General features: G+C 48.0%; 1 protein-coding gene across 1 annotated transcript in view; it reads left to right on the plus strand.

Moving 5' to 3' along the window:
* The first annotated feature begins 286 nt into the window (after positions 1–286).
* LOC119399963 (Ig-like and fibronectin type-III domain-containing protein 1) overlaps positions 287–19,502 on the plus strand; it is a 228,288-nt gene continuing 209,072 nt past the window's right edge. Inside the window, exon 1 of the mRNA XM_037666882.2 lies at positions 287–754. The gene's annotated coding sequence lies outside the window, so the exon portion shown is untranslated. The remainder of the gene's footprint in view (positions 755–19,502) is intronic.

The following is a 19,502-nucleotide window of genomic DNA, read 5'->3' on the forward strand; positions in this document are numbered from 1 at the left end:
AGCTCTCGCCCTCAAGAGTCTGCTGGCAAGCAAAACAGAAAGTCTCTCTAACAGACATGGATTCGCGGGAGCAGCAGAATTTTAATGAACACCCGCTGGCAAGCGCCGTGTTGCTGCTCGTCCGGGGCCGCACCGCGCGCAGGCAAGAAAGCCGTGCGGGGCGAGCGGGCGAGAGGATTGAAAGGCAAAAGAAACGAAACCAGCGCGGCGCTGCCGTCGGGCGTCGTTCCGCTATGGCGTCGCCGGCCGTATATTCAATCGCTTGCGGGCGGCCGACCAGTTCAGTCAGTGCTATTCCGTCGCCGAGTGCGCGCGTTTGCCTCCGAAACGTTGCCGCTGGGTCGACGCAGGGAGAGGACACTGCCCGGACACTTGGCCCCCCCTGTGCCGTTCACCGCTTCGTGGGACCGCCGTTCTGTGCAGCGCAGATACAGAACCACTGTTAGTAGCAGCAGCAGGCTACGCGCCCTTCGCGCAGACGTGCCAAAACACACGGCACGCTCGAACTGTGGTATTACCTAGCAGGAGACAAGTGCCAGGTGCCGGTTCTTTTTGCTCCTTTTTTTATTTTTTCGAACGAAAGCCTTTTTGGATTTCTGGGCGCCCGAAAAAACACTTTACTGTGACGAGCCGTTGTCGCGCTTGTCGGTCACTGGGTCGTTCCTGACTCTGTCGTGTCGAGAAAGGACACCGAGTGATCAAGAACTGGCTTCTGCGCAGCTTCGGGACGAGCAGGAAACTTCCTCGACGTTCGGTGAGTGATGGTTTACAACAGTTTCAAGAGCAGCGTGAGGAGCTACGGTCACGCGAACACATCTTGTAGCGACAGACGTAGATGTTTACAGCGTTTGTCACGCTTGTCGCATGCTGAACAGCTATTTCTTTTGGCGGGCAGGCTGTATACACGAAACAGTTTGCAGTGAATTTCCCCTCGAATGAGATGCTTACACCGGTCAACAACCGTAGACGTGTGTGCGTGAAGAGTTGAAGAGATCAACGCTGACGCAGACAGATGTAATTCCGCTGATCTGATGTAAATGAATCTTTGGTACTAACTTACTTGTACAGGTGACGACGTCAAAGAACAATCTAACGCTACCGCAAAACGTTCAGGAGTCCCCGGTACAACCGTGCAGTTGGACGATATAAAGACAAATTAAAGCGGGCCTCAGAGAGTTCGCTTTGACAAAACTAGCGTTATAACAGTCACACGATGAACTTTCGATCACGATCGAACCCGATTGGGATTGAATGTGTCAACCGCGATTGGCTCCATTCCGCAGCTCGAGCAAAGGAGACAACAGCGATTAAAAAGCTTGATGCCGATCAGACTCGATCGCGGTCGAATGGGCATTGTGCGACGCCCGTATTAGACGCAGCGCTTAGAATGTCACATACGTGACCGATAAGTATGATGTGTAGTGCAGTGCTTTACTATTCAGCCCTTTACTTTTCACCAAAAGCCTTGAAAGGAATGTTTGACAGTCCGGCTATTACACCACTGCATTCACATGCAGCAGTGCTATCGCCGTAAGAAGTGGCTTGAATACCGAAGCAGCGTACAGCACTTACAGCATTCCTGCAAGAACCGAAACGCTCCCAGTGAGTGGTCGAACCTATGGGAGGGCGATGAACTCGTACTGGACTGGAATTCAACGCACTTTCTGTTCCGCAAAGCCGCGAAAGCTCAAGGTGATGAAAGCGTCACAGTGCTCACGTTGTTTCCTCCTTTAAATACTTCCTTGATAGTAAGTCGCGAATCTCACGGAGGTCTGCAAGAGAACAAGTGTCCGCGAATAAACGGCGCTGTTACAGCTGTTCCGCGCATTTTGATTTCTTCCGCGCATTTTGATTTGGGCTAACTTGGCCTCCACGTGATGGAAGCATTTTAACATGAAATGCTTCTGTTAAGGGAGACCTAGCGAAACAGTTAATTTTGAATTCTCTTCTCTTTCATTGTGTGCGAGAGTTCGCGAAAATGTTTCATCATGTAGAGGCTGGGTCGTATGGGGCGGTAGAAATGACCAATGCTGTCGCCGTTTACTTCCGATGATCATAAGTATGTAAACGGTGACGGAGAGAACGAACGTGTCGAGACTGCGTAGATGCGGCTGGAAGACTGTAAAGACAAGTATCCGCGAATAAGAAGGACATGTTTCTTGTGCACTATATATATATTTTCCCGAAGACATGGTTTCGCGCTGGTTAGAGTTTAGAGTTTGGATGCACGTCTGGAAGATTTTTTTTTTTTAATCGTTCATAGGGACAGCATAGCTTTAGAAAAAGAAATATTATTTTCCACGGCTCTTGACATTTCAGTTAAAAAAAAAAAAACTTTGAGAACTTACATTGGCACTGAGACCATTGTTTATTGCTGTTAATGTTCCTGTGATGCGTATTTACATTTTTCAGGAACGATAACCGGGCTCTACCGGGCCACCTAATCTTTGCCTCGTGTGCATGCTGAGTATAAGTTCTTATGCGGTCATTACTAGTACAGTTTACCAGAACGCGCAATTGGAACATTATTGAAGTATCTCGGTGTATATCGAATGAATAGCTGGTTTTACTTTTAATATAAAGCAATCTAGCGAACCGGGTGTGCGTCTGATTAACCTCCCTGCCTTTACTTCTTCCATGTCGCAGAATGTTCGCAACCTTATAGCAAAGTTGCTCTCATTATATTCGCGTTATAATTCGATTCGTTAGAAACGAAAAAAAAAAAACGTTTATGAAGTGGCGGCTTCACCCGCAAGTCTTACTCGTGGCTGAGTGACGTATGACCGTGCTCTAATATACGTCCTGTCTAGTGTCTGCTGTGTCCACCGAGGTTTTTCATGCTCGACGACTGGAAATGTTCGAAAAATGTTCTTATTTACGAATGATCACTTTTAGATTCGGTAGTCAAAAGTTCCGGTAGTCAAAAGAGCGAGTCGTAAATGAGTGGAGCGGTTGAACGACATAGACCACAACCGGTATATGTGCGAGAATATCAGTTATACTTATCAGTTTCTGTTCATTCATGTCCTGCTGGGGTCTTACATATGTAGTCAGCGCAGCCACTCAGACCTCTCCTTCCACTTCCTGTAGCAAGTCCACTTCGTCTTGACACGTGGTTAGAATGAGGGCTCTGCTTAAACCAGCGTGAAGCCGACTGAGACGATCGTAAAACGGTCCGGTTCACACTGCGTCAATTCTGTAACAGCGCGCCGCACGCACATACGCAGAGCCTTACGTATACACCGCTTATCTTCACACCTCTTTTCTACCTCTGGCCACACTGTGCTTTGTCATATGTCTCTTGTATAAGCTTCGTGCGCCCGCATTGTTGTGCTATCTAAGCGGTCATCTCTCGCCGTGCGCACAGAGTTTGTACGCATACATCTGTCTGTTCTGTGCGGCGCTTTGTATAAGCTCGTAGTGCTCCGCACCATCCGAGGCGGGGACGATGGGTATTTATGGTTGGAAATTGCGATCAAAGGTCTATCTGTGATGATGTACTTAAAAAAAAGCACGAAAGCACACAAGGGCAGCAAGTTGTCTTTGTTTGCTCTCGCGCTTTTTTATAATACTATTCAGGTTTGTTAATGTTAAATGAAGCCAGACCGGTGGTTCTGGTTCGCTATGGTCAGGAAACTCGTTATTTTTCATACTATTTGTTTGCTGCTCTCAGTCACGCGTTCCTTGGTGATCGTGTCTTTCCTGGTCAAAAAAAGAAAAGAACCAAAAAACACACGGGTACGTGTACATTTACCGCATGGCTTTATGGTGCACCCTGTAGCGGACCACTCACAATTCATATGACGCTGGAAGAATGTTAAGTACGCTTGCACATGCGCAGAACACGTGCCGCGCCTGTTTGCCAACCGCCAGCGCATGCACATTTCACTGCCATGAAGTCTCGGTCACACCGCCAGAGATACCTGAGCTCAGTGGAAAGAACGTGACCGAAGGAACCGGTATCTGTACCGTCTGGTTTGAGCACACTGTGTTAGGGCACAATACAGAGATGTACTTCGAGTGAACCGAGCGTCTGACGAGAGGGCGGGAGCCTCGAACGTGTGTTCAGACAGAGGCGTGCCGTTTGGTGAATGGGACTGCGTGGCTGTACGCGAGACAGCTGCGCTCCCGTGCGCCTTACATTGGCACAGGCACAAACCAGACGAAGGTACAGACACCGGATCCCGACCGTTCACTCATACGCTATTGAGTTTCATTGCCCCAGGTGCAAATCTTGTCGGACATTTACGCGGTCCTGTCGGTGCCATTTCTGGCAAACGCAATTTGGGGTTGCGCATATATACGTACAGCGCGTCACTGCGGTGAAGTCTCGCAACGAAGGCGGCCTTTGGTCATTATAGAGTAGGAATTGTTAAGAAACAAAGGCATTGCTATCTACAACTCCTGTTTGACCAGTCCCCTTCGTGTCTTCATCGATCACGTGAACAAAATCTAAGTGAATAGAGCAGGGACACGCGGAGGTGGCTATCGAAGGTCAGTTGATCTGGTGACCGCGATCGTCGCGCTACTTCGCTACCTCGTTGCGTTCACGACCGTGCTCTCCTCGTTGTCGACCGGGTGCGGCCCGTATACTGTAGCTATATCGCGTACATCATTGGTACGCACGCGCGAATAGACGTTTGTGATGGCCGCAGTGCTAGGACGCAGGACACAAAATCGAAGCTCAACTGAGGTACTGTACTGCTGACGCTTCCACTCGACCGTGGTCGCCGCCGTGGCCTAGGTGGCGAGCGACATCGTGATCGGGCTTCCACTCAGCCCCTCCCCCCGATCACGCTGTCGTCGAAGGGCGCTCCGTTTATTCGGCTTGGGGGCGACTGGGTCGGCCAGAGGTGTGGGCGTGTTCCTCAGCAGCACGGACGCCAAGACAAAGAGCGGCAGCGCGCAAAGGAAGGGCGGCGACCGGCACGGCCGCCGCTGTACTAACGGGGACGCCGCCGCTTGCCTCCTTTGCGCGGCTGGGGGCGAAGGCACGCAGCTCGAGACAGTCACTGCGGGAAAGCGCCCTTGCAAGGCGGCACACTACCTCTTTGCAGCGCGTCCGGTATCCAAACGCCGGCCCATTGTCAAGTCCGCGACCCAGTATTTCTCAAAGCAGTCGGATGGGAGAGGCCAGAGGCGCGCTCACAACTCCCCGCCAATTCTTATAATGCTCCAGATTCGAATGCGCGCTCAGGAAGTGACTGGTGTATGTAGAGAATCAAGCACACCGGTTTCTTCGAGGGCATACACACACCGAGATCATCTCATTATTCGAGCACAAACAGTGCAACGCACTATGGATGATATTTTGCGTCCCAATGTGCGAAAATTCCAAACAGCGCTCTAAGTAGGCGCCAGGGGCGTAGCCAGGGGGTGTTGGGGGATCACACCCCCCCCCCCCCCCGGAAATTTTTCAATTTTGCATGACCTACGAACACATACGAACATATATAAAGTATGGTTTAACCCCCCCTCCACACGAAAAAAATTTCTGGCTACGCCCCTGGTAGGCGCCATAGGTGCCAATATTCTAGACCATACTCTTGCCTTTTTCTCCACAACGTGGGGGTTACAATAGCTATAATGATATCACTTTGATCAGGATGGATGGATGGATGGATGAAAAACCTTACTGTGCTCCTGTAGGGTGCGTGTTAGCACGCAGTGGACCGCTTCCATGCCAGGACAGCTTCTCCGCCGCGTCGCGGGCCCCGTTGGACAGCCGGTCGTTCTTTTCACGGAAGCGGAATATTAACGTATTATGATCTCTACTATTCTTCGTGAATGTTTTACTGGCTGTACCTAAATTTTAGGCATTTGGTGTCGTGTGGAACAACAACCCTTCAGTCGATGGCAATAATTCTGCTTCAGCAGGTATACCACTATACGCGCTAACCTGTGGGAAAATTTTTTTCGTTATCATCTGCCATTGCTGAGAAAAAAAAAAAGGAACGAATGCTAAAGAAGTTCATCTTTTGACAATGTTGCTCATAGAGTGGAAAAATGGCTTGATTGCATGAATACCACGCAACGAAAACAAACTAATGGACTGCTTCAATAAGCACCGGCTAGATACTCATCACAACGACTTTCTTTTTTCTTTTCTAGGTTTGGTGTCTTGCCTTCTGCGCTTATTTTGTCTCCTGCAGTGGAGCCCTTTATGTGAGGTAATATCAATGCTGGTCAGTGCTATCCAACCCTTGCGCTGAATAGCGCCATAGCAAAGCTGTAAATGGCTTACGGACATCCCATTTGACAATAATGCTTAAATATAAGCGTAACACCCAGCGCGACAATTTTCAAAGATGGAGGAAAACAGAGAGGCAGAACGCAAGGAGGTTAACCAGAAAGATGTCCGTCTGGCTGCACATATGCCAAGTGAAGTCGGCACCCGAGTCCATCCACCGGGGTTTGTACAGACAACTTTGTTTGCACAGACAGCGTATAAGAGATGAAAGTCAAGGAATGTGCGTGGCCGTTGACAGTAAATGCCACACTCTTCCATCTCATGCATGTGCTAATCGCGTGAGCTTTGAAGGTAGCTGTAGGAGGTTGTGGACACTGAGACGTGCGTGAACAGCACTCTAGGGATTCCTTATCATGGCGCGGCAATGCATACTGATTGCCCTAGAAAAGATCTTTCAACAAACAATCTTTGATTTAGTCCTCTCACAAGTTTCAAGATGTAGCGTCTCGAATAAGAAAAAAGATGTCTGCGCCACAATATGACAACAGATGATTGCGCACGTAAACAATACGCCACAAGTATACATATAATCAATGTTCAGGCCTTAACATACAGGTTCTTTCTTTGTGTGTGTGTGTGTGTGTGTGTGTGTGTGTGTGTGTGTGTGTGTGTGTGTGTGTGTGTGTGTGTGTGTGTGTGTGTGTGTGTGTGTGTGTGTGTGTGTGTGTGTGTGTGTGTGTGTGTGTGTGTGTGTGTGTGTGTGTGTGTGTGTGTGTGTGTGTGTGTGTGTGTGTGTGTGTGTGTGTGTGTGTATTTATACAAATGTTGACGATTCTGCTAAAATTTCTAAAATGGGACACTGCTTCTTCCGAGCATGGTGATGGTTGCAGGCTGAGGAAAATGTAAAATACACGACTGTATTATCTTTGCCAGACGACAACGCTCCAGTTCGCTACTTTGCTTCGTTGCTGGGTTTGTTAAGTCTTCCAATAACACAACGTAAAAAACAGAAAGCAAGAAGTGTGATCGATCGAAAGGCCCGTTTTTACGTGACGCAACCATGTGAAATCAACATGAAGCCGAGCAAAGCGCATGGAGTGTTATTTGTAGTTTTTAATTCAAATTTAGTAATTACAGCATGCAGGAGGGAAAACGAAAGCGGACGAAAAGCAATTTTCCACCGGTGGGACACGGACCCACAACTGCCGCATTACGCGTTTGCACGGCAAGCAAAAAAGCAAAAAAAAAAAGCACGGCAGATTCCACGCACTGTGGGAATCGATGCAGTGCGAAGCAGTTAGCGAGGAGCTGCTTACTCCGCATTGTTTGGCTTTGAGACAAACCATGGCATTCATGTCAAGACATGCCGTTCACTATCGCATATTTGTCATGCGCACATGCATGTGCATTCCGGTGTATGCCATGCTAATGAAACGTATATTCTGGCAAATACCTTGCATGACCACGTGATTTACATTTGTCATACTCATGTCATGTCAATTTCAGTAACAATAAGTTATTGAAATAAGCGCGAGATCACCCAGACAGTTTCATGTAAATCATGACGTACGTGACGCGCGTGTCATGATTTCCATGTTAAGGCCTGTCATTTATGTTCGCAATACGTTTATGTCATGTAACACCAATTCTGGTATATAGCAACTGATCAAGTTAATTTAATGTAATAGTCGCGAGAGCACCAAGAACGCTTCGTGTAAATCGTGACGTATATGGCATGCGTGACATGATTTTCGTGTTACGACCTGTCATTTACGTTCGTCATATACTCATGTCATGCCATAGCAGTTTTGGTTTATATCAAGTTAACGAGACGGCCACGAGAGCACAAAGTCTTCGGTGGTTAGATAGATCTCAAGTTGGCTTTGGTTAGTTAAAAAATGTTTCGCATTTAAAACGTATATATGGTTAGCAGCACAGAAGAAAACGCGGGCAGGCGTGCCTGAGTCCCTCACATGGTATCCACTCTAACCACGATTAATGTATACCTGCATGCTGTGCTTCCGTATGTGGACGCTTTTCACAGCGTTCTCGTGGGCGCGCCGCTATTTTCGATCACGTATACGATAGTGACACGTACGTACTATACTGCCTCCTACTATACTATACTATACTATACTATACTATACTATACTATACTATACTATACTATACTATACTATACTATACTATACTATACTATACTATACTATACTATACTATACTACACTGCCTCTGTTTACACGATAGCGCATGACCACAGGCCGGTGCAGCAAGACACGATTTAGGCGGATGTCATACACACTGAAGTTTAGCCAAATTGTCAGAACACATGTAAATGTCGCGCATATCCATCGTTGCCAGCTCATTGCGAATTATCAGAATGCTGCAATACAATGCGTATAATGTAGTTCAATTGATTATACTTCCTTGGGGGGGGGGGGGGAGGGGGGGCTATGTGGTTAATTATAATAGCTGTTTGTTAAATATGCGAACTTTAGGAAACACGACACCTCATGAGAAGAGACACACAGAAAGATCGAGCGCAGAGTATACCAACTCGTCTGCACCGTCAGGCCTTGCACAATATGTAGTACATCATTTCAAGACAGCCCAAATGCGTATGTGTATTCAATTCAGATGATAGATAGATCAGATATTCTTCCCCGCATCCTACCTGACCCTTCTAATCCGACTGATTGATCAAAAAAGGTGTTTCTGCACAGTATAGTGATATAGATGTGTCACTCACAGGCGCAACCTCATGTTTTGATAAATAGACGCTTACAAAATCTCTTGTGCCCATGCATTCTTGCTCCTCCTCGTGACAGGAGTAAAATAATACACTGCGGTAATACGCAGAGAAGCCGTGCCGGGCGTCACAGCAAGAAATATCCGGTGTGTGTGTGTGTGTGTGTGTGTGTGTGTGTGTGTGTGTGTGTGTGTGTGTGTGTGTGTGTGTTTGCACGCGTACAAGGGGTGCGTATGCACGGGCTTAAATGCATGGGCATCACCTGCACGGCAGGCGAGACCGGGCACGAAGCGTGTTTGTTCCATGCGGCTGAGATCCGTCCGAGGCAATGCGCGAGCACCCACGCGCCTGGCCGATGAATCGCTCCCGTTTCACCATCGTGGCGGCGAATCGAGATTTAGGTGGCACCCCGCAGGCGGCGCGTGGTCGCCCCGAGCGAGCACCGGAACTAGTTTCCGAGTGCGTTTGCTTCTTCCTGCTTGATCATTTGGGGATAACGCAGCCGTGCGTGTCAAGTAGTCGTGCCACGCCGCTTTGTTTGCTAGTTTGTTCTGGCGTGCCTCACGGTTTAACCGCCTCATATTTGAACGCTCGCGTGCGTTCCATGCACGAGAGGTATAGCTTAGTACACCAGACTCTCAAAGGCCATTGTGCATATCACTCTACGCTGCAAGTCATTGTGCTTATACGTGCCCCGTCGAGCGTTCTGGTCTCGAGGAGGTCTTCAAAGTATGCTTTCCGTTCCACGCACCGTATTCTTTCCGTTTGCAGCGTTAGACGCGCTGTGGACATTTCCTGCTTATCCGTTTTTAGTTTTCTGCATGTAAGAAATAAGAAACTGTTTCTACGAATCATCGGACTCGCGAAATTTCTCGACCAGTCGAGAATTTTTTCAGCGTGTGCACCGAAAATCTCAGTAAACAGGAGGTGTTACTTTTATTTATTTATTTATTTATTTATTTATTTATTTATTTATTTATTTATTTATTTATTTATTTATTTATTTATTTATTTTTACATTCGGTTCCTAAATCGGAGCGTTCATGATACCGCATCCACCACACTATTTATTTCGCCACCTATATATGACACTCAGTAGCTGAAGATATACCGATGTCGTCGCGCGCAGTGTTTCTGACGGGATACAAAGACATATGGTCTCCCGTCCACTCGAATATGCCCGGTGTCAGGCGCTCGTGACGGACGCAAGCGGCGCGGCAGGCGTGCGGTTCCTTCGAGGGAGGTCCCGCGGAGCCGGCGCGCAGCTAAAACGGTGGGTCCCGCGCGATCCGGCGGAAAACGAGGCGACGCCGAGCGCGCACTCGTGGTCCGTAGAACGGCTCGAGAGAAGGGCAAGCGCTCGCGTGTGTGCCATATACGCGATCGTTGCTTGGCGGTTGCGTAGGCTGCTTTATCGCGCGCTCGCCAGCTCCATTTTCTCCGGCTGGTTCTATTGTCCAGCCTCCGGCGCTGGCGGTCGACGCTGTTGCAGCTACGAAGCAGAGCACCCGTTTTTGTTTTTTTTTTCAGTTTTTCTCGCCTTTTCTGTCTGTTGTTGCGCGCTTATTCGCCCCCGTCTATCTTTTTTTTTTCTTCCTTACCACTGTCCAGTCGTGCACTCTCGCGTCTGCGCAGGACGACGCGTGGTGCAAGGCGCTGGCCTTTCTTCCTTACGTTATTATATACGAATTTCCCGCGCGCGCGTGGCGTCCTTCTCCGTGTACAGCCGTTCTCCAGCGTAGCGTACTTCCGTTATTTCTCCACGGAGATAGAGAGCACCGACGGAAAGCGCCGCCTCGTCCGCAGGACATGCGCCAGTCCATGCACGGAGGTAACACGTATCTCGACTCGCGACCTGCCTCGGCGAGCCGGCGTTCTGCACGGTTTGGAGCGAGGCTTACGCACGAGCTATAAACGAAGCGCTGCATTACGTCAACAGCCAAAGCTGCCTTGCGCGCAAGAGACTGCATTTTGCGCAGCGCTATAGGCATATTAATAGTCATTATACGAGAGTGCGAGGTCACTTTTTCACCGCTCACTATTTCAGCCACGCGAGATGGGAACGCAGCACAGCCATCTCCCACTTTGCCCAAAACAAGACGGATCGCAAATTATCGATGATTACGTGCGAGAAGTCTTCAAGTACTGCTGTGCCCTTTCGGAGCTTTGAGAGCCGCACTTACAAGCGTTTCGAAGACCGTGCACGCCGACCTTGTCACCCTGTATATGGCAAGTGAGTTGAACGTGAGGAGTTTCTTTTATCACTTTGAGCGTAACTTTACTTGCCATCATGTCCATCGCTAGAAACCCTTGTTTACCAAGCGCTAAGCCCATGGCCTATAAATTGCAAGGCGTTTCAAAGATTGCGACCCGTTCTGATAAACTATTTATGCGCGAGGGAGAGCCCTTGCTGTTTGCATTCAGTAAACTTTTCGCTCGTATTTTATCGTCAGCAACTCTACTTGCACAAATCGGTATAGGTTGGAGAGAGAAAGTCATGATTTCCTTGAACCCCGCAAGGAGTTCAAGGAAAACTTCGCCAACGTTTTTGTTTTGTTTTTATTCAAACGCCATTTGCAAATCTAAACCATGATCTCTATCATTATAGGAATGAGAACGCCATGCACAGCCACCGCACCGAATAGACCAAACGGAGAGCCAGCTTGCCGTTTGCAATATAATCAAGTGGAAAGGGAAAAAAGAAAGCGAAAAGATAGAGCCATTTCTTATACCGCGCAAAAATAACCGATTGGTAGATTTCGGTTGAATCGTTGTATACCATCGCGTGGCGCCTATTTTGGCAAGGAAGACGAGGCTTGACAACTTTCATGTCTGGTTAATGAGTAGCGCGGCGTTGCAACTGGTCCACGCCGCAACTCTGGACGCGTGTGGAGCGTGCATACAACAGTATAATGAAAAAAAGAGAAGATGCAGTGGAAGGCGTGCGCGCAATCCTCTAAACGCGCGGCGCATCGAGTTTTGCTCGAGAGAATGGAAAATTGGGTGAATGGGTTTCGATTCATTGCAACGGGCAGCGACGACAAAAAAAGAAAGAAGGAGAAGAAAAAGAAAAACGCGCACACAACTATAGCGCTAGTTCTGCGTGTTTGTTTCTATACGTCTTCGTTGTTCGCGTTGCAACGAGTTCTGCTAACACAAGCGCATATATTAGTGGGCCAGTCAGAAAACGAGCGTCGCTAAATTGCGTGACGTTGCAAAGGCTGCGGCACAGAGTGCCGACTACCGATATTTCTGCTGCCAAGCAGGAGCGAACAAAGACAACAGCTCAGGGAGTGGTTACGGGTTCGTTCGTTTGTGCGGCTCGGCGGCGCGGGCGCAATCATCGTCGCCTTTTATTTTTCATAGTTTTTTTTTCTTTTGCTTCTCCTTTGGCGGCTCTCGAACCTTCGTACGAGCTCGCTATACTACCCATCGCGGTGCTTGTTCACGCTTAACCCTCCCCCCCCCTTCATTTTTCTTTATGGGACTCTGCTTCGCCGCTGAGTCCCGAAACAACGACCACCACGCGTCCGAGGAAAAAAAAGGAATAACAAAAAAATAAAGGAAAGCGCTGTTCCTTCTCCGAGGGACGGCATGAACGGCATCGGCTCACGACGAGGCATTGGAGCAACGAGAAGTGAGAGCTATTTTCGAAGTGCCTCCATTAGCAGTGTACGAAAAGATGGAATTAGTGGCCACTCGCGGTGGTGCCACTTGTGGTGACGCGGAAGAAGAACAAGCGCGGCCGTCGGGAAGCGCCCCTGAAATGCTCGCTCGCGTACAGAGGGTGGCTGCGGCCGCGTTTAGCGCGCCGCTGATCGGATCGGCCGATAGCGGCGGCGAACAAGGTCGCCGAACAACGGGACGCGGAGAGAGAGGACTTATTTTCGAAAGGCTGGCAATAATAAAAGGGGCGTGTATATGTTCTCCCGCTAAGAATTGTCTCTGCTTCCTAGATTTCTCTGCATGCAGGGACACTTGGGCCCGAAGCCGCGGTTATAAATCGCCTCGAAGCGCTCCATCCTGAGCTTCCTTCTCGAGTGCTTTTGCGTAATTGTTCGTTAATTACTGCCGTCTACCATTGGGATGCCTGTCACTGAAGCGAAATAGAAAACGCTTAAGCAGGTTACTTCCGATCAGTTGTATCTTGAAGCTCGGGGTCCGAATTCACAAACTTCTCTTTCGTAAGTGCCGTGTCCCATTGACCAACGGTCTTCGCTAATGATATGTCCAGTATCACAATTGGCCGAAATATGCTCCTACGAACATTTTTAGCGTAAGATGGTTTTGTGAATACGGGCCCAGTTGTACTGGGTACTCGATCAAATAGGGAGAAATACACCGCATTTACAGTCAATCTGCCACATTTTAAAATGAAACTTAGCACTTTTCTTGACGTCAGGATCACGGGTCTTGTATTACGTGGTATGTTTTCGTGTTTAGATTGCTTATATTACAAATACCTCTTTTTAAAATTTATATTTAAGAAAGGCGGTTCATATTCATCGTCTTCGATGTCGTGTTTCAGTGCTTAGAGTTTTCGGAAATATAAAGTGAGAGTTCATTCTCAAACTTCAATCAAGCTGACAGGGATGAATACGGGTGTGGCCGCCACAGTTGCTTACTCACAGGGTTGTCCCTTTCTAGGGACAACACCAGTTGTCCTGCATAGTGGCCGCGTATGCAGTGCTTCAAAAGTTCGCTGCCTTTTGAAATCACTGCATGCATCTAACCACCGCATCATGCTATGTGGCACCCCTTGTACAAATGTCCTTGCTTATGTTGCAACAGGCGCGACCGAGTGAGTCAGAATTTGATCTAATCCGGCAATCGTATTTTCCACCTAACTTACTTCGGACTTTTGTTTCACTTTTATCAAGCTTAATGCTGCGAAACATGGGTGTTAACGTATACACAACTTATTTCACTCCTTTACTGTGACTATGTAGTCACAGTAAAGGAGTGAAATAAGTTGTGTACGTTAACCCCCATGAAAAGAAAGGGTATTATTCTTAAAGATAGTTTCTGTACAGAAACTAGCTTTAAGAATAATACACTTTTTTTTCATCCAGCTTCCAAGTAATAATAAGTTTCATGTCCTCTCGTTCGCAACTCTATACGAAACTGCAGACGCCTGCAAGTTTATAATAGTGCACAGAATACTGTTTACCAATACCGGCCCCTTTCCTATAATGCCATACTTACTTTCCCATGTCTGCACACTAGGCAAGCGCTAATAGTAATCTAAATCTCCCCAAGTGTAACAAAGTGTATGGCGAACGATTGCTGGAGTTTTTCGGCGATCTAACCTGGAATGATGTGTCCATTCAAATAAAAGTATCGAGAAACTTTGATCTTGCATGTAAACACTTCTATCTTTGTAATCAAGCACCCTGATTCATTTATTTCCGCTTTTGCTTGCAAATGCATACAGTTCTTTGTTCTAGTTGCTTTTATTGAACTGTATACCTTTTCATATGCCTGTGGCTCACCTACAATGCTCTTTCTGTATTGGACCAGACACTAGCCGAATAGGTTATTAGTCCAACTAGTTTGTATGCATTTTCGTTTGGACATTGTACGATATAGAATTGATTGATTGATTGATTGATTGATTGATTGATTGATTGATTGATTGATTGATTGATTGATTGATTGATTGATTGATTGATTGATTGATTGATTGATTGATTGAGCTTTATTCGCTTGCGTTTATACGCCATGCAGGTTGGGCAAACTCATACCTTGCTGGCAGGTTGGCTCAATTTGTCTCGACACTCATCCAGCTTGACCCGCTAGCGATTGCATGAACCAGATGATCGCATTTGACCCGACAAGCCGTATCGGGTAATGTAAACGTAATTTCTGGGTCCTTAAATGAACATCCCTTACAGGACATGTTTCGGAAAAGGCCGGGAAATCTGGTTGTTTCTGAAGCACCAGATCCAATAATGAGTAAAAAAGTTGCAATGCACTAACCAAGCCAAAAGAACACAAACAGTCGTCAACATAAATATTTAAGACTATAAATCTCAGGCTATCGCCGCCAAGGCTGCGCCAAGCCCTGCCCATTTTCGCTGCTCTCACTGCCTCTCATTAGCGCCGCGACATTAATTTATATCGCCTATTATAACGTCCTCCGTCCTTCTGCTACTCCACTGGCAAACAAACTGTGTGCGCGCACACACACGTAACGTGCATTCACTTTCTTCGCAATTTCGCCACTTGTCTTAAAAGGACACCGAAGGAATCCGGGCGGCACGTAGACGTAATGTGTCCATTCTCATTCCAGAAGCGCAGGAGAAGGGATGTGGAAGGGGGGCACCGCCGCAGGTTCAGCGAGCGTTGTTTGGGCGCGGCCGCCGCCGCCAGCAACCCGAACGGACGCCCGGCCACCGCCACAACAACCACAGTCCGCGCGCGAAACCGGAAGCCGATGGTATGTAGTACTACACGTAAAAGCCAGCGCGCGTGTCCCTAAGTTACCGCAAGCAGCTGCTCGCAGTTGTGTCGCAACCGAGTGCTCGCTCAGTCGCTCGGCGCGATGCGAGTCGCCGGTGCCAATCTGGCAAGCAACGTGTACGACGCGGCCGAGCCGCCGCCAGTAGCGCAGAGACCGCGTGGAAACAAGCGTCCAGTGAGGGCCACAAGAAGGGCCGAGTTATCTGGCAGAGAAATCCTTTTCTGAAGCCCTGCGTGGCGTGGCACCCACTTGTAATGCCTGCAGATATGTCACAGGGACAAAGGAGAAGGAGGGGAGATCGCGAAGGAATTCAGCGAGGTGAAGTCGCCAAGGTTGCTGGGAGAGTGACCACGACATGTGACTGCGACTGTTGCCTAATTTCCATCAGCGACAATAGCAAAAAAAAAGGGGGGGGGGGGGATGTGGGGTGTGATAGGGGCGGAACGGGGGCATTGCTCACGGTCAGAATGTCCGAGAAAGACGGAATGCACAATTGTGGACATTCAATCTCGTTGGACTGTTCTGTATTGACTGGACATACATCTATTTAGACATTCGGTGTCGTGACACATTAAGGCTCTGAATCGGCATACATCCCCGCCGAAGAAATTCTGTTCGCCAGGGAATGTGCATCTTTTGATGCGCGTGCAAGGTGCCGTGCTCATATGGCAACATTTCGGCGAGCAATATACTGTCGTCACTAACATCTGACGGTCGGCGGCGCACGCGGTCAGTTGGACGTCCGCAGTAGCTGTGCGGAAGCAGCTAGCCAGACATTTCCAAGAGCTTCGTGGCTGCAGCACCGTGGCTCTCCGGTGCTGCAGCCGATAGTAGCGTTGCGGCAAACGTAATTGCGAGAGCAAGCTCATATATTCACGAAACAAGGGACACCCCTACACCGGTTTCTTCCAATGTATATCAGATATTGGAATCGGAAGACTAAGAGATGTGCGATGCGAACCAAGTCACCAGACAAGCGCATCAGGCCCGTAGCCAGGAATTTTTTTCGGGGGGGGGGGGGGGGGGGAGGCACTTGCTGAAAGCCTTGACTATTTGAGAAAAGCGCCTATTTTCATTATTTATTTTCGGTAAAACACCATGTATCATAAAAATCTCGGGGGGGGGGGGGGCTCTGGCTACGGGCCTGAAGCGCATATTGTACCAGAACGTGGTTCTAAGTATTCAGCCATCGACCGTCGTTCTAAAGGCTATAGTTTGCACATTGCGTTGTTAAAAATATTACTAAACTTTCGTAAATTTCGAAAGCACACACGGCAGCTGTGCCATTTTTATTGGGGGGGGGGGGGGATGTTATGTCCTTTCTTTTTTTTTTTCCTGTCCCTGAGATCTCATTTTCGCACGAAGCATTGGCAAAACAGTAGACGCAGGCAGCGTGAGTTCCACCTCAGCTCTCGCGCTGTCTGCATCTGCTTTGGACATTCACGCCCCTATAGAACGCGAATTTATCACACCATTTTCGTCGAAAGTACGTGCAACCTCGATCTAAATAACTGCGACGACTTCTGTGCGTATTAAATGTACTAGACAAATTCCTTACCCTACGCATACTTATGTTATATTTTTGTCGGCAGTACCAGCTGCTCATGGTGCCTGCGTGCGGGACCGTATAAAATTTGTGTATTTTCATATATGAAATACTTGATGAAATGCCTGTAGCGCTTAAATGCAAATGCTCTTGTGCATTCACGATTAAAAAAAAAAAAACGTGACTGCAGAAGCGGCAGCCCTCTGACGAGTACACTTCCCCAATCTGCGCGCATTCTTTCCTTTATGCGTTAAGGAAAGAATACATACGCTCAATGGCAGCAGTCGTCGGCGTTCTCTGTGTCGCAACACCAGGGTTTGTGCCTAACACCGTGAATCATTGAATATAAAAAGAAAATAGTGGCAGGTGAAGGGACATTTCTACTCGTATAGTGCGGCGAGAAACATTCGGACGCGTGCAATGTTATTTCCTTCGCTTGCAAAAACACCTGACGATATAATACAGCAAAAATACAGCGCGTTCCAATTGTACTTGTGCTGATGTCTTCTCTGAGCATTGGCTGAGAAAATCGAGGGGATTTGTGCTATTACTTCAGATTACCCCTCTACCTTCTCTCTGTATTTTATTTATATATCTTGTACTTTTCAGTCAGCTACAATTTGCTTGCACGCGGCGATTCCTAATTAAGTTTACTATCCGTCTCCATCTGTCTTTTTTCCCCCTTACGCTTCTATTTGACTTCACTGCTACTGCACTGGAGCACTCCTTCTGTCTGTGATATTCAGCTGACCTACATCAAAATCATCTCCGATTTTTTTTTTTTAGCAGACAGCTGAATGCACAAGGAACGGAACATTACATTTGCTCAACTGCCGCATGTTTTATAGGGGCAATAAATCGCACTGCAGGACAACGACAAGAAGGCAAACGCGCCTCTTCCTGTCTTTATCCCGGTGTGCCCTGTGATTTACAGCATACCACGGAGCGCCAGCTATAGCCAGGTCTCAAATGTTTGTTTTTGTCCCCAGCAAACAGCCGGACGCTTAATAAAGTTAGTTTCTCTTCCTTCTTTGTACTTCCTTTCCTTGACTTTTCGGTTTTTCCTTCTTTGGCGAGCTACCCGTTACATCAGATTTAGAAGAACTGGGTAACAGCCCGAGGACGGGACAAAGAGACTGAGACAAAAGAGGCGCTGTTGTCTCTGTCTGTCTGTCCCGTCCTTGCGCTGTTACTACGCGTTCTTCTGGTATGCACCAACCAACCCAAGTTAACAGCTTATTGGAGATCAATTTTAGGCCGATAAATTTAGCCGGAACGAATACTGCATGTGCTGAACTTATACAATAGTAACAACGTTCCCCGTTTCGAAGCCACTCAGTAATATTCTTGCTTGTTGAGATCCGCATTCTATTTTCTTGTTCTCATCTTTCCCATGCGTTCATTCTTCCACCAGCGCAGAATAGCCGACCGGACAATATGTTTAGCCTCTGTGCCTTCTCTCTCTCTCTCTCTTTATCTGCTTGTTACTGCACTAAATCCAGCCACGCTTCTATTCTTTCAGCGTTTTCATCACAGAGGCACGTGCCAGACAATCGCAGGCACCCACACGCAGATTAGACAGGGTGCCTGTAGCCCATCCTTCGAGGCACCGATCGCACGCGCCACATACGTTGCCGCAGGCACCGAAGGACAAGGCATTGGCTTTCCCGCAATCTCTCGCACGAAGAAAAAGAAATAAAACCGTGTTTCGCTGGCGCTCAGATAAACAGGCCTCGCGTTTACGTCGCTTCTACGAGAGCGCGTTGCTCACCTTCGCCTGCGTGGTTGCGTAACGAGCTACCTCACGTGACTTGGACGCTAACAAGGAGGCCGCAAGCCTTGGTTGAGAACAGGCATAACTGGGGCCCTCTCTAGTCTCCCCTGGCGTCGCTATTGCGTAGAGCGGCAGTGACACGCATGCTTATCGCGTCACATATGAAGGTCCCGTTTGTTCATTGTAGTACGTTCCAGCGACCCAATTCCTCTTGTTTCTGGCTTTCATGCTGTCGGCAGGAGCGCTGCAGGTTAGTTGTTAAGAAATTAGTCTACTTCCATGACAATATATTTCGTAACGAAGCCTCTCATGGCGGATGTGCGCAGTTCGTGAGGTCAGTGCGGGCTTAGCTAAGTGAGCTGTTAGCAACGTTTGTTTTTTTCTTTTTTATTCTTTTTTTTTACATTCGATGTCCCGACCGCCCTAATCTGAACAGCCATAATAAACGTAGCTTTCCTTCCGTATTTCAGACCTGCTGCTTACTTATGGTCCAACATAGTGACTTGCGCAGAATCATCACAGTTCTGACAGATGTCAAGAGACACATGCTATTCTACAGCGAAGGTGGGGGATTTCTTCGTGTCCGCCGACAGGAAACTCTTATAAATCAAATGAAAAAACCGAAATAAATTACCTTGCGGGGCTCGATTTGAACCTGGGCCGCCAGGCTCGGAAGGCGAGTGTTTTGACGGCTGGGCCACCCATCTTTGCAGAAAGCAAATATACCTGAACCCATACGAATGCGTTGTACCCGCAGTGCAAAGCAAATGTAAAAAGAAA

The sequence above is a fragment of the Rhipicephalus sanguineus genome, chromosome 1, assembly GCF_013339695.2.
Source record: "Rhipicephalus sanguineus isolate Rsan-2018 chromosome 1, BIME_Rsan_1.4, whole genome shotgun sequence".
Classification (NCBI taxonomy): domain Eukaryota; kingdom Metazoa; phylum Arthropoda; class Arachnida; order Ixodida; family Ixodidae; genus Rhipicephalus; species Rhipicephalus sanguineus.